Source organism: Scleropages formosus, chromosome 15, assembly GCF_900964775.1.
Source record: "Scleropages formosus chromosome 15, fSclFor1.1, whole genome shotgun sequence".
Taxonomy (NCBI): domain Eukaryota; kingdom Metazoa; phylum Chordata; class Actinopteri; order Osteoglossiformes; family Osteoglossidae; genus Scleropages; species Scleropages formosus.
In genome coordinates, this window is record NC_041820.1 from 14,855,957 (window position 1) to 14,870,732 (window position 14,776).

The 14,776-nt window shown below is 41.5% G+C and overlaps 1 protein-coding gene across 6 annotated transcripts in view; it reads right to left on the reverse strand.

Annotated features, from left to right (window-relative positions):
- samd4a (sterile alpha motif domain containing 4A) overlaps window positions 1-2,250 on the reverse strand; it is a 41,094-nt gene extending 38,844 nt beyond the window's left edge. The window contains exons 1-2 of one of the 6 annotated variants that reach the window (XM_018727317.2): window positions 2,217-2,250; window positions 1,644-1,831 (exon numbers count right to left, since the gene is read on the reverse strand). The gene's annotated coding sequence lies outside the window, so the exon portion shown is untranslated. Of the gene's footprint in view, window positions 1-507; window positions 543-1,057; window positions 1,099-1,163; window positions 1,208-1,643; window positions 1,851-2,216 lie in introns of those variants that run through there. The other 5 variants (XM_018727321.2, XM_029258680.1, XM_018727320.2 and 2 more) reach the window with 5 other exon arrangements.
- Window positions 2,251-14,776: the final 12,526 nt, after the last annotated feature.

Sequence of the window (14,776 nt, forward strand, 5' to 3'; positions counted from 1 at the left end):
TTCTTTTTTTTTTTTTTTTTGGGGGGGGCAACATCTGTAGACACACACATCATGGCCCAGTGGTGGTGGTAAAACACCACATCCAGGCTGCTGCGCCCGGACCCCTTTCCAGCCGCAGTAGCAGGTAGACAAACGGTCGCTGTGGAACAGAAATACCAGACACGCTCTGAACAACACATATAATTAGAAAGTGTGTTAATACATTCTATTAGGAGAGGGACACGCTATTAAGTGACGACTGGGACCCATCCAGCCAAGGGCCAGAAGAGCCCTGAGGAGAACTAAACATAACTCTCTGTGGCAGCCATGACATGAATCACCACCTTATTAAATCAATGAGACAGACACTTTTCTCCCGAACTCTCACGTTATTTTGCCAATATTTAGCGACTCATAAATACAATTAAGTAGTAAGTAAGAAAAAGTATTACTTAGCAAAAAAAAAAAAAAAAAAAAAAAAAAAAAAAAAAAAAAAAAAAAAAAGTTTCTTCAGTTCGCCCAACTGACCAAGTCAAGGAGCCCAATGAACGCAGGAATTCACAAAACACACGACGCTTTCTGTGCTGCGCGCGCACACACACACACACACACACACACACACACGTTTCTTCGTGTCCGAGGGACCCTTCTGCTACATTTTTTTTTCGCGCTTAAATGACAAAGTTTAGTTGTTCGCCAAGCACGAGCCCAGAGCGGGAGTTCATTTTTTGCGCCTGCGGACGCCGGCCTGTGCCGTAGGACGCGACACTAAAATAAAGCTCATCCACCCACTCCTAAAAATAAGTCCGTCTCACTGAATCCCACATAGGAATGGGTGGAAAAACTGCGGGGATAAACCACCCACTCGTGTTATTCTTCATCAGCGGGGTGCCGTATCCCCACACTAATATACATACCCGCCCTTCACCACCTTTTACAATCCACATTCCACGTCAGTACGAACCGCGTAGGAACTTTAAATATTATTTTCCAGTATAACTGGGCTGTGTGGTAATACTTTCCCCCAAAAACTGGTGGGTTATTTAGTGCAAAACTGCCTCGACAACACGTAACACACCAATAGGGGGAAAAGTGCTGCTCGTGTGGCTCCAGCTCGCTCTTGCCGACACTCGCGTCAGAGACGCCGACTGACTCGCAGCCTTCTCGCTCAACCCAGAAAATACCTCAGAAGAAAGTCGCAGTAGTAATGTGTGTTTCACATGAAAGTCGCAGCGAGGAGGAGGGCGTTGGAAAGTGCGGAATGTGTGCGCACGAACTCGGGGAAAAGGCAGCCGAAGCACTCGGCGAACACAGGAGGGAGCAAAGCCGCGGGGGGGGGGGGGGTAACCCTGCCTGCGCCACTAGTCCGAGCCCCGCCGCGTGCTCGCGGAACGAACGGGCAGCGCCGCCCGGAACGGAGCGCGCGCGCGCACACACATACATATTATACATATATATATACGCACACAGACACACCACCGAACTGAACTTACTACAAACGTATAACACGTGCAATTTAGGCGATCCGTCCCATGTGTTGGTTAACTTCGCGAAAATAAACAAGTGTGAAACAATGGGTGCAGCTACACAGTTAACAACCGAAGCGAGGCTGCCCCTGGTGTATTTTAAAATCGAATCGCTCGCGCACACAGATTTGAACTCACGTTTGGGTGGGCGCGGTTGCATCGGTGGTGCTGGTGGTCGCAGAAGTGTGAAAGGCAGCCGATGTCAAAGGTGTGGGGAGCGCAGCCCCTTCATCGCGGCTCGGCGCGCTTTGCCATCTTGACTGAGTTCACTGCCTCCTGTTGCTCTGCTCGAACCGGAGGAGAGTCTCCGCAGCGCTGCCCACATGCTAATAATTAACACGGAGCATTACGTCAGGGCCTTGGCAGCACGAGGAAGCACAAAAATAGAGAATGGAGTTTAGGGACGGATCACATTGCCTATCCTACGGACGCCGCTGTCAGGGGCTCACGAGTTTACATACAAAAAAAAAAAAGGTTTCCATAGCAAAGCGGACAAAACGAAAACACGAGAAAACATATGTGAGCGTGGGGAGATCACGATTCGCGAATCATGGTGGGGAAGGACCAGGTCAAGAATGATCATGTTTCGGTTTATTTTTGTTTCTTGTAAAAGTAATAAAAGTATTATAATGTCGTAATATTTGTTTCATTTGGCAACGCATTTCCGAGAAATAAACAGTTGGCAAAGTCGTAAGGCAAACAGGAGTGTACCGTTGAGTGTGGAGTGTAGCTGTGTGAGTGGGAAATCCTCCATATGCAGCTCTTGATGATAAATGAAGCTGTGCGGTGTCGTAGCGCATTCCGGCCAGCAGGGGTCGCCCGAGCCACCTCGTCCTCTCTCCGCTACACGCAAAGTTCGGATTTCCCGCTTGATCTCTTACTGGGTATTAATTACAGTAGTAGACTTATGACTATATACTTGCTTATAAGCGAGTTATGAATTTTTAAAATACAGTTTTAAAGTGTATTTTCTTTTCTTACCACTCTAAAATCTCTCTTTAGAAGAGCAAAGGTGACCGACGTTCACTCTCCTGAGGAAGAGCCTTGTGGGACTAAGGAGCTAATTCACTTCAACTGGTTCCCACAGCGGAGACCAAAGTGGAGATTGGAAAGAACGATGAAAAAAGCAAGAAAATAACAAACACAAACCATCTTGTTGTCAACAACTGGCACTGCATAGGAGTTTGTGTATATTTTCTTTTGAATTAGTTTCACTGTTAACATAGGCCCAAAGTTATAAAATAATCCATTAAAATAATGAACATTTCTTATCAACTGATTTTTATTTGCTGTAGCTCTATGTAAAGATTTATACAAAACTTAGAAATATATCAAATAGCTCTCTGTTCCGAAGAGCTCTCCTTTCCGAAGCTCATATTGATAGTAACTCTGAAGTTATGAACAGAATGAGTTGTGAACACCCTACCCCAATCCCAGTTTTGTTCCTTAGTTGAGGAGACAGTGTAGTTTATTTGTCTTAAGACAGGAAACTTCAACACTGCAAAACATTAATATGACTGACTTTTGTCCGTCTCTCTCTACGAGATCATCGACTTTATAATTGACTTCAAAATCATCAGCGTTAGCAACTGCAAAGGTGATGTGCGTGCTGCCAAAAATGGTACCATACAAAGTAGCTGGGCTTCTACAACAGTGTGCCTGCATTGAAAACACTTAATTTGTTGTGACATGCTCCACTGTTACCCAGAGTTTGAAGAAAGGCACATTCTGAATAAACAAATGTGATCTAAATGAAAGACAGTTCTTTTTCTAAAATTTTGCATAATCATAGAAAAAAAGATTTCATTGTGCAGTGTATAAGGACACATAATCCATATGATCATGCTTGTCAGAATACATTTTAGTATTCCTTGGAAGAAGAAGGGAAACTTTTACTTTTGTACTCAAGTTTACTGGACAACATTTGAATTTTATTTTAGCAGAATTTACATTAATGTATTCTTAATGACAATGTATCTAATTAGGGTTTCAGTGCAAGAGATTCCAGTCCATTGGCAAGACACTTTCATAAACACATTATCTCAGAGGGGACCCTTTCAAAACAGACAGGTAAAAACTTGTAAATAAAACTTTTAAACTTGTTTCAGACATTGCTGAGGGTCTGAATTCAAATGTGCATCCCTGGAGCTGTGAGCTACTGCTCTGTACTCTTTACTGATGTTAAAATTTCTGCAGGAGGTATCTCATGCTTGTTACAGGCAGTGACTACTGACAGCGGTGAAAACTGATCATATTTCTGTACTAGACTAAATGTCAGCAGTTTCTCATGTCATTTCCCTTAGCTGAAGTAAAATTCCAAATTCCGAATATGAAAATAATTCCCAGTCTTTGCAATATGTTTTCAGAAATGTATGATCAGTTTGTACACTGTGACCATTTGAAGAAGTTAATAAATTAAAAAAAAAAACAGGAAAACTGAAGAAAAACGAATTCCACTAAACTATTAGAAGTTTGAGTTTATTTCTATGAAAAAATTATCTTAAAAAGCTACCAAAATTAAGTTCTGAGTCTTTTCAGTCTGTTCAGCTCTAGGCATTATTTTGGATAGTTCCTGAATCGAATTCAATGAATTTAAAATAAATGTCGCCACCTTGTGGACGCTTAATTTAAGTACACCATGTTTTACGACTTCAGCAGTAACAAGTGAGCGCCAAAAACATTCCAAAAAAGTTTCCAGTACACTTCCTCACCCAGAGAAGTCATCATAGAAAGGAGGCATAACAATATTAAGCTGTGAAAAAAATTTTCTTTAGGTTATCTGCTTACTTTGTTATATGTTATGTTTACTTTGTTATGATGTTATTAGCAAGTTAGTTTGGAACAAAAACTGCTTTAATAAAGTCATTGCACCAAACTAATATTTAAGTTTTTAATATTTTTAATATTAGAAGACGCTGCTTTGGTGATATCAGTTTAAAGTAATGTTACCTGTTCCACATGTTGCTCAGGTAATGCGAATGTTGTGTGTGAGTGACAGAGAGTGTGTGTGTGTGTGTGTGTGTGTGTGTGTGTGTGTGTTCCACTGATGTATGGATGAGTGAGACAGTGTAAGCAGTGTATCTAGCAGTGTAAGTCACCGCGGTGAATAAGATGTGTGGACTGGTAACACTACATAGAGTTCATTGGAAGTCGCTTTGGAGAAAAGCCTCTGCTAAATAAAGAAATCTAATGTAGATGTAATGTGCCAATACCTAATGGGAAATAAATAAAGGTATTCGTGGCTGCTTGATGTGACAGCTATTTCAAGTTTCAAGTTTCGAGTTTACTGTCATAGGTACAAGTGCCGTGTACAAGTATCACGAAATTCATTTTTTGAATGCTTCTCCACAGACTATGGACAAGGACAAAGACAATAGAAATATTGCACAAAACAAAGCAATGGCAATGACAGTGAGTAATGCAAATGGCAATAACAAAAATACCAGTAGACAGCCAGAGAACTCAGAACATGAGAATGCTTAAAGTGACTATGTGATCTACCAACGTGCTTTGGTGGAGCAGTCCAACTCTAGTTACTAAAGGTGGCACGTTGGTGAGTGTTGTATACTCTTACAGCAGTGGGGTAAAAGCTGTTCCTGTACCTAGCGGTGCGGGTTCGAATAGACCTGAGCCGCTTTGCACATGGCAGAGAAGAGAAAAGTGCCCGTGCGGGGTGACTGTGATCTTCCATGATGCCCATCGTCTTTCTGAGGCAGCGTGTGGCGTAGGTGTATTTCAGCACATTTTGAGAATAACGTGTCTGTGCTGGGGGGCAAGTGCTGCGGTGGTGCTTACAAGAGTGTGGTGTGGTAGGCTGGAGCTGGGCCACACGCATCCCCTGCCAAGACTGACACCCACACCTGTGTATAGCTGGTTGGAACAATGAGCACCAGGTGTGGCCAGCTGGAACAATGAGACTCTATAAAAAAAAAGAATCCTGGAGAGCTAAAAGAGAGTTGCTGGTGTGCTGGCGTGCTGGCCGTCGAACTGAGAAACTGTATTTGAAGTTTACCGACAGAGCGTTATGTATTGTGTTAGAACCAGGAGACAATCTCCACTTGTGTTTCTGCCTGTAATGTACTATTAAATACTTGGAAGTTTGCATTTTTTGTCATTAAGGGCTGAATAAACATTTCCTTTTTTATTTCGTTGATTCAGACAGAGTTTTGCGTTTGGGTTTTGTACACGTGGCGCTTGGTAATGAAAGTAAGTGGAAGTTCAGCCAAAAACACCCCGTGCCTGGTTACTCATTACACAGGACATGTCCTGGTGGGACTCAAACAGCATGCTTAGGGTGAGCTCAGATAGGGATTATGAAACATACAGATCCAGTTGTGGTTTCTAATAATGCGTATAAAAAGGAAGACGTCATTGTCAGAAAAAAAAAAAAATGTTGTGATGGTTGAGTTGGTTCTGAATGCAGAAACAGCAAACAAACCTAGAAAGAACATTTTTGAGAAATTATTTAAATTTATTATTCATCATAAACTGAGATTGAAGAAAGAGATGATATTTACGATGTCAAAATAGCTTATCTTTTCAAACTGAATCTCATTTTATGCATAAAGGATATTCATAACCTTGTTTACTGAAAGAGATATGCTCTACAATATACAGTATTATGGGACAGCACTTAATATGTCAGTGAGAAAGTGGTTTTTAATTGTCTGGAGCGCCTGCTGTCAATAAGGATTTCATCTTAAATTAAATGTGACTCGAGGTGATTATGCTGAATATTATTGTCCAGCTATTGCATATTGTGCTGTCGAATTTTATATTTATTAAAATTATAATTAAAATTAGCCAGCTATTAAAATTAAAATTATTTTTATAAAATATTTTATATCTTAACCTTTTTCAGTTGATGCCTTTTTCCAACACAGCCTAAGCTTAGAGAAGCAATTTTATAATAATTCACACATTATACTCATGCTCTCTGCATTGGTTACTTTATGTGTGTACATATGTGCATGTATGTTGTTATTTGTGTATGTATGAATGCTGTACATCGTCTGCTGATGGGCAGCTGGTAGTGTAGTGGCTCTTGTAAGGTGTAAATGCTCATGCACAGTAACTTTATGATCATGCCCAGATGAGCTTTTACACAACTGCTACTCCTGCGTTGTATGCAAATGTTTGTGTACCTTTTTTTTATACACAAAATTTAAAAAAAAAAAAAAATGTAGGAACGTGAACAGGATTTGTCTCTCCTGAGTTTTATGAACCTACTTGTGCGATGAACATCGGTGCATACAGTGGAGAGGAACAAGCTAGGTATACTTAAGACTCACGTGTCTGCAACTATGTTTCAATTTCTCCTAATGTAATGTACAAATTGTATTTTCTCTGAGATGTAAGTTGCTTATAAATGTAATTGCTAATAAATGTAAATGTAAATGTGAATGTGAATGTAAATGTAAATGTAAATGTAAATATAAATGTACCCCAAGGTCGTAGGCCTGAACTCCAACACCGACCACTAGGGGGAGACAAAGTCCATTTGAAAACATTCATTCGCGAAGCTGTCTGTCTCGCAGAGGCCTGTCTGTCCGCAACTGCATTGTGTTTACCAGTGTCTCATAAATATTTTTGTTAGTATTTACTGCGCGACAGATGCCGAAGTAAAGTTGTAGCTGATAGTCATGAAAAGAGTTTTGTTCAATCTGTAAAGGCGACGCTCTCCTGCATGAAAAATTTCTATTATCGAGCCATATTTGAGCATTCGGAGTTTAACCAAGTCTTTGCTAAGCACACACATAGTATAAGAATTCAAGTTAGATTTAGTTTTATAAATAAATTTTTTTGCACAGTTTGAAAGAAATTGATAGCACTCGAATCAAAGCTCTCTGACTATAAAATAGTTTAATGTAAAGAATGAGCATCCTAAAGGAAAGGGGAGGCTGGTAGCCTAGTGGTTAGAGCTGCTGCTGCCTTTAGAACCTAAGGTCACAAGTTTGAATCCCACCTTTAGCTGTAGTACCCTTGAGCAATGTACTATTTTAAAAAAAATTGTTCCAGGGAAATTAGCCACCTCTTTAAATTGCTAAGTAATTGCAGGCAATTTATTGTAAGTCACTGCGGGGAAAACAACCAACCAACCTGAACAACTGGTTGTCCCGAGCAGGGAGGTGGCGAGCCGGAGCCTAACCCGGCAACACGGGGCACAAGGCCCAAGGGGGAGGGGACACACCCAGGATGGGATGTCAGTCCATCGCAAGGCACCCCAAGAAGGCCTCGAACCCCAGACCAGCCACACAGCGGCCTTTGGGAAAAAAAGCGTCCAGTAAATGTAAAGAGAGAGGTATTAAGTGCAGACTGCTCGCCCTTGGTCATGCTTGAATGAATGGAGGTGTACAGTTCTGAAAGAAACACCTCTTTATTTGGCCGATGGTTGGCCGGGATATTAAGCAGATCATACTGTACATAAAAGGAACCTTTATGAATTACAATAACTTCCCCTAAACCTATATAAGCTGGCCAGGTGGGGTTCCTTAATCTCTGATGAAGTCAGCGGAAAGCATTCCAGCGTTTCTCCGCAAAGTGTGTGCGTGTTTGTGTATACGTGCTTACACCGACAGCGTAGGTGACCTGTACCAGTCCGCGCGCTACGGAGAGTTGAAGCCCTTGCAGCTGTGTTTCGTGTAAACAGATATTACCCTTCCGCATTTTAATTTACTGCGGAGTGGGAATCAGATCCTAAACAGGTCCCACCCCAGAGTACTGAAACATGCCAGAGTGTGGCTATCAGCAGCAAGCTTCCTGGGGACCTCTTCGCTGCACACGCTCTCCGGCAAAAGGAAGAGCGCAACTTTCCCGTCACCACTACAGATTCCATTCTTCTACCGGATGAACGTGTAGTGTTTTAAAATGCACAAGGTTATTTTTAAGTAAAATTTTACATAGCTGGACATTTCATTATAGCAAAGGTTCTAAAGCCTTGGAGAATGTAAGAGGATCTAATCCTTTGTGAAAGATTTTGCGAAAAGCTGCATGTAGCCTGTATGTGTTCTGCAAAGCGAAGACGCTTGTTCGCTGCCAATGATCTGCCACTCCAGATCAAGTGCTCTGCTGCATTTTTCATAAAAATCAAAACAAAACTTGCTTATACAGACCTGTAATTAGAAATGCTTAGTTTGTTAACAAGGTGTGGGACGTAGAGTCGGTCTTCAGTTCGGTGTGGGATTTCTCTGGAATCTGCAGGTTTCTTTCACAATCCAAATACATCCTTTAGGTGCATTAATAACATTCAAAATTCAAGAGTGAGTTCTGTATGTACACACACGCTATCTGAAACCACATGTCCCGCACAGGGTCGCGGGGAGCCAGAGCCTAACCCGGCAGCACAGGACGTAAGGCTGAGGGGGGAGGGGACACACCCAGGGCAGGACGCCAGTCCATCGCCAGGCACCCCAAGTGGGACTCAAACCCCAGACCCACCGGAGAGCAGGACCCGGGCAAACCCACTGCACTACCATGCCCCCCCATTCGGTATGTAGGAACTGTCAAATGTCAGCTCTTTTTTCATTTAGTTTAGAGTCAGAGTTCACCTAAACGGCGATGTGTTGATTCCCTTGATTTTTTCTTCCTTGTGATATGAGTTTTCTATGTCGTACCACCTGGATCAGTACATGATGAACACAGTGCAGATCTTCCTTCCAGTGCCTGACCAAATAGATATTCATAAGCAGCTGGTCACCTCGCCTTCCTGCCGAGACCGTTACAGCAGTGACAGCAAGCTCCTTTGCAGAGCTGTTGTGTCGCCCCAGCCTTTGTTCTTCAACGAAGAGACCTGCTCTCATCTGCTCCTTATTGGACCTGTTTTTGTAATGTCCTTCACGTGGTCACAGTAGGGCTACTTGCAGCGATGCTGTCAGACACACTGGAACTCCCACTCCTGTGTCTCAACACAGGAAAAGAACCCATAACAAAGATGATCTTTAGTAGACTTTTCTAGATATTCTTGCCCAGGGTTTGCAATTGTTGAACACACCGACTACACAATTATTGATTTTTTTATTGAAGAAATTACACGGCATTGTTATTTTTGGGTAGGTTTTTGGCTTGGTTTATGGTTATGCCTATTGGAATAATTCTTTGATGCTTATAGAGTTGGAAGATACAGTTGAGTCCAAAGTAATAGCAACCTTTGATGAATAGAGATGAACACAAAAACTGCAAAAAATAATAAGCTGATAAGGTATATTTTATGCTCCAACACGAAAAATGTATTCCTTCACAATAATAGATTTTTGAAACAAAGTTAAATCATTATGGTCTAAAATTGAGTCAACACCAAAATCCTTTTAATGTGATAAGAAAAGGCAAAAAATAGACTAATCGAAAGAGACAAACTGTCATTGACTTACATTTATTAGCTCACAATATTCAAAGGTTTAATATACCACAGACCTTCAACAATTATACACACAATCCATGCCAAAAGGTTGTTCGGAAGGACTGTCAGGAAAATGCCTTAACTGAAAAAAATGTTGAATTTTGTCAGTTAAACTGGAACTAAGTTCTATGGAATAATGAGAAAAAAACTTGACTTGGTGTCCATCAACATCATTTGTATGTATTATGTCACAGAAGGGATGGATACAAAGAAACTAATACACAAACCACGAAAGATGTTGATGCTTTGGGGATAAATCAATAATTGGGGCAGAAATTCAAGAATGCCATCTTTAAGTGTAGACCAGAAGACATCACAAATCTACATTGGTTGTTTTTAATAAATTCCATTTCTGCGGCTTAATTGTTAAAGTTGTGCTTTTGATTTTTTATTTATGGAAGGCTGTGTTGTTTATTTTTGTATGCTGTAATGAATGCCAAGTTCATCACTTGAAAAGGCAATATTTGCTGCTTTTAAAACAGTCATTACCCCACCCTTTACATATGTGGCTATCATAACAATTAGCCTTATATCGATAGAGCGCTCTTAAACATGTGTACCTGTTCCTCAGATGACAAGAATAATTTGCTTCATGAAATTACCCCATTAGACAAATTCTGTTTGTGAGGTATTGAATTACACTTATTTTTCACTGAAAAAAATAGTTCCCAGATGAAATAAAGAAATAAAGTTCAGAAGATTGCTGCCAAACATTTTACCCTGCCAAACATTCAGTCTTCACACCACAAGAGGCGATGTGTGGTGTTAAAAAAAAAAAATGTTAAATGTAAAATGACCTTCATCTAGCTGTCATTATTTCTAGGGTAATGTAGAGATAAATGAGTTAGCTTTAGGCAGAAAATAGCCAAACTGACATGACTGATGGACAAAAAACTTTTGGGTTTGAAACACCAAAGGTGTGTATCTGTTTCAAAGTGTCTGCTGTTATTCTGTAATGCAGAATAAAATACCTTGTTTGGAAGAAAAATTACTTTGCAGCTGGGAAAAAAATTGCTGTTCGACAGAATTAAAGGGCGGTATATTGGGTGTACGTTTTCATGAGCTTTAGTACGTGTTTTTTGTTGTATGGGACCCTTTTATACAACATTTGAGTGTTTCAGTGTAGTATGTTTCCTTAGAGTTTAGCACGAAATATGCCGAAAAGAATTTGTCCTAATAGTGCTTTTGTTCCTATTTCTATGACCTTCCAGAAGATCAAATGTGTGTCCCGTGTGGAAGCTGCCTGTCACTTCCTCCATTAAAATGTCCCCTTCTACGCGTTTCTGACATGAAGCGATAACACTCGGGAGATAAAGCCTGCAGAGAGTGAATCACAGTCAGCACCGTGTGCTGTAGGATGATACTGATGACTCTCAGTGTGATTCTTGGTTGACCATATCAGTTTGTACAAAAATTTCTAATGGGCGTTTTCCTCTCTGTGCCACAGATAAGCCTGAGTCGCCCCATCTAGAGTGGCTGCTGTGGAAGAAAGTGATTGTAATGACATGAGCAGCTTCGGTCATTTACGCACAACACACCTACGCGCTCAGAAATATCTTCCTTAGATCTCCTGCTATCCTTCGAAGCGTGAAAACAGGGCAGCTGTAAATTCTACGGTGTTCTTGTACAATCCAGTTCGGATAATAAAACTGAAGTCTTATTTGTGAAGACTGCGTTGGTTGAACGTGATGCAGCGGTCGACTGACTTCGGGCCAGGGTGTCTGCACAGCAAGGCATGATGGTCACGGTGTGCTGAAAGCACAGGGTCAACTTAAGCTCATGATGCCTGCTTTGCTTCCTGTTCATGTTTTATTTAGGTTGTCCCATTTTAACAACGGAGGCGCTCAAGACCCGCCGAACATATAACTGGTGCCTCAAGCAGCATAGAAAAGATAACAAAAAGTGATCATAGTTAAATTCCTGCCTATGTTTGGTCTTAGATCTGGCATGACTGACCAGTTCATGTTCTAAAAGCGGTTCAAACGTCTTGTTGAGCGCGGTGGACAGTCAATGTGCAGGTTTAAATCTTGCTTTTACTGACATTAATACCAGTTAGTGAGGTGAAATGATAAGTCACTCCTGAGCATCTTCATAGAAAGGGGACATCTCAGTCGTGTCTTAAATGCACAGCCTCTCAAGGCAATTTGATACATTATTCTAGGAATGTGAGAAGATATACTGTAAGCTTTCTGGACCGGGGTACATGCAACCATCCAAGACATCTCTAATTAAAAATTTGATTTATCCATCTATTTTTTTGTTGAATCACATCTCAAACTCCTTTCTTGACGATTTCATGGTAGGTAGACTAACTACTCTTACATATTTGGCAAAGAAATGTTTCACAATGCTGTGGTCTACAGCAGAGGTTCCCTCTGTAAACATGTGTATGACTGAAGTGTATAAATGTTTCTGTCATGAAAAATTGAAATTTGATTTGCATGACAACTACAATAAATTCTGGAATGTCTGGGCACCCTTCTGAAAGTGATCAGAAAGAGCTTCATTGTAACCTGTTGACCTCGAGCCCTCGCTCCGTGTATGTGGATATATTTGCAATTTCTCCGTGTACCGTCTCTACCTGTATGTACCTGCTGTGACCCTCTGCTCTTCATAAAACCAAAAAAGGAGTCATTTAGTGGTGCACTGGTGTTTGGATGGAGTCGTACAGCTTTGCGGAGGACCATTCGCGCTCCTCCTAGTTTATACTGGAGACACTATATTGTGTTGTAGACAATAAATAGTTGCATGTGCCTGTCAGAGCTAACAAGACATCACACTACCAATGTCTTGTCAGCATGGCTTATGGATACTTGATGCGTTTATACTATTCTTTATCTCGTGATCTGTTCACATATGTATGAGCTCAGGAGAGGATTCAGCAATAGGAAGTAGTACACTGTGTGCATTTGGGTAAAGTCTGCTGAAGGGCTTTCACCTGATGCCACGCGAGATTGTTGCGCAACCCTTGTTGGGACACTTTGGAAAACAGAGGTCAGAGTGTGGGTTTGGGTAAAACAGTGCATGAATGTGGCAGTGTGAAGATTAGTAGGCGTTTATGTACCTTGCGCATGACCAATGACTCTGTGTGAACAGTGTTTTGGTCTAATATACGCACACGTTGTCTGAAACTGTTTGTCCCGAGCAGGGTTGCGGCAAGCTGGAGCCTAACCCAGCAACACGGGGAACAAGGCTGGAGGGGGAGGGGGCACACTCAGGATGGGATGCCAGTCCATTGCAAGACACCCGAAGCAGGACTCAAACCCCAGACCCACCAGAGAGCAGGACCCAGCCAAACCCATTGCGCCACTGCACCCCCTTGGTCTAATACCTCTGTCCCTAAATTCTTTTTCTTTTTTTTTTTACAAAACTCCAGCTCTGATGGTAGTAACACCAAGAAAACAAGAATATGATCAACTGTGGCACAGAACAAACTCAAAAGAGTAGAAAAATAGGAATACCAAACATCAGCACTGACTTGTCTTCATCAACCTACTGCAATACATTTGCAGACTGTTATCTTTATGGTTATGAAAACTGTAGGGGTGTGTGTTAGTGAAATAAAATTAGAAGATATATGAACACAATAATTGACTATTAGATGGACTCTGAAGATTATGTGACTGACTTTGCCAGCATGTTTTTCAAGTGATTATACAAAGGAGCACACATGTCCTAAGTGGGGTCATGGCAAACCAGAGCCTAATACAGCAACACAAGGCACGAGGCTGGAGAGGGAGGGGACACACCCAGGGCAGGGTGCTAATCTGTTGCAAGGCACCCAAGCAGGGCTCGAACCCCAGACCCACCACAGTGCAGGCCCCAGCCAAACCCACTGTGCCACCACACCTCCCTACCAATGTTTTATCAAATACAAAATTTTTAAATCTTTAAAATATTTCATTGATCGGTTGTCTGTCAAATATGGCATTATGGGGAAAATTGTACTTTCTTGCAATTGATATTTACATGCTTTATTGTTTCAAGCATATCTCGGTCTCCTTGTCAACAAGACCTTAAGTGTAAAGTTTGAGAATGCGGTGAAAAAAGAGCAAAATGGTGTTGCAGACCTGTTCTCAGCGGCATCCAACACTCCTTGAAGGGAGGAGCGATTGAGCAGCTTTCATGTTCATCCATCTTGTCCTTTCAAACACTGCACGTGTCTAGAGACCAGTGAGCACAATGATGGGAGTTGTCTGGTTAGTTTTTCTAAACTGTGTGAAGAAACAATTTTTACAGGTTTTCCTAAGAAGTGTAGAAGTTCAGAGACATTATCCATGTTTGATGAATGTTGGTCTGGCCTGGAACGGTTGAACATCCATGCAGTATATTGAAAATGAGCAGGAGCCCATGGAGAACTAAACCAGGTGGTCATTTTTAGTAACATCTCAACAGACACTTCCCTGGCATCCCAGAAGGACTATTCCTAACACGAGATTCTCAGAGAACCAGGCAAGCCAGACTCTGTCCAACCAAAGGCTTGCATTAGTAATTCATGACAGATGTTTCCATGGCCAAGCTGTAGTAGGAGTGTGTTTCATGTTAGTTCCCAGCGTGATGAGCAAGGAAGCAGCAGGAGATGAACAAAGCACTCCTGTTACAATGCTTCCATTTTTTCCTACGTTTCTAGTTTTATTCAATTAGTTTCAAAACACTTTGGTATTAATAAAGACTACATGAAAGAAATAAAGGGAATAAGAGGAAAACAGGGACATCTTCTCACAAACTGCTGTTTCTTCCGCACCCTCCGAAGGTAACCTTGCCGATCTCGTTGGTTATTTCGCAAACGGTGACGGCAAACGCGTTGCATTTCGGTCCCAGCAGCAAGTACTGCATCTCTCCAGTTCTTCACACTTTAAGAACTGGAGACATGCAG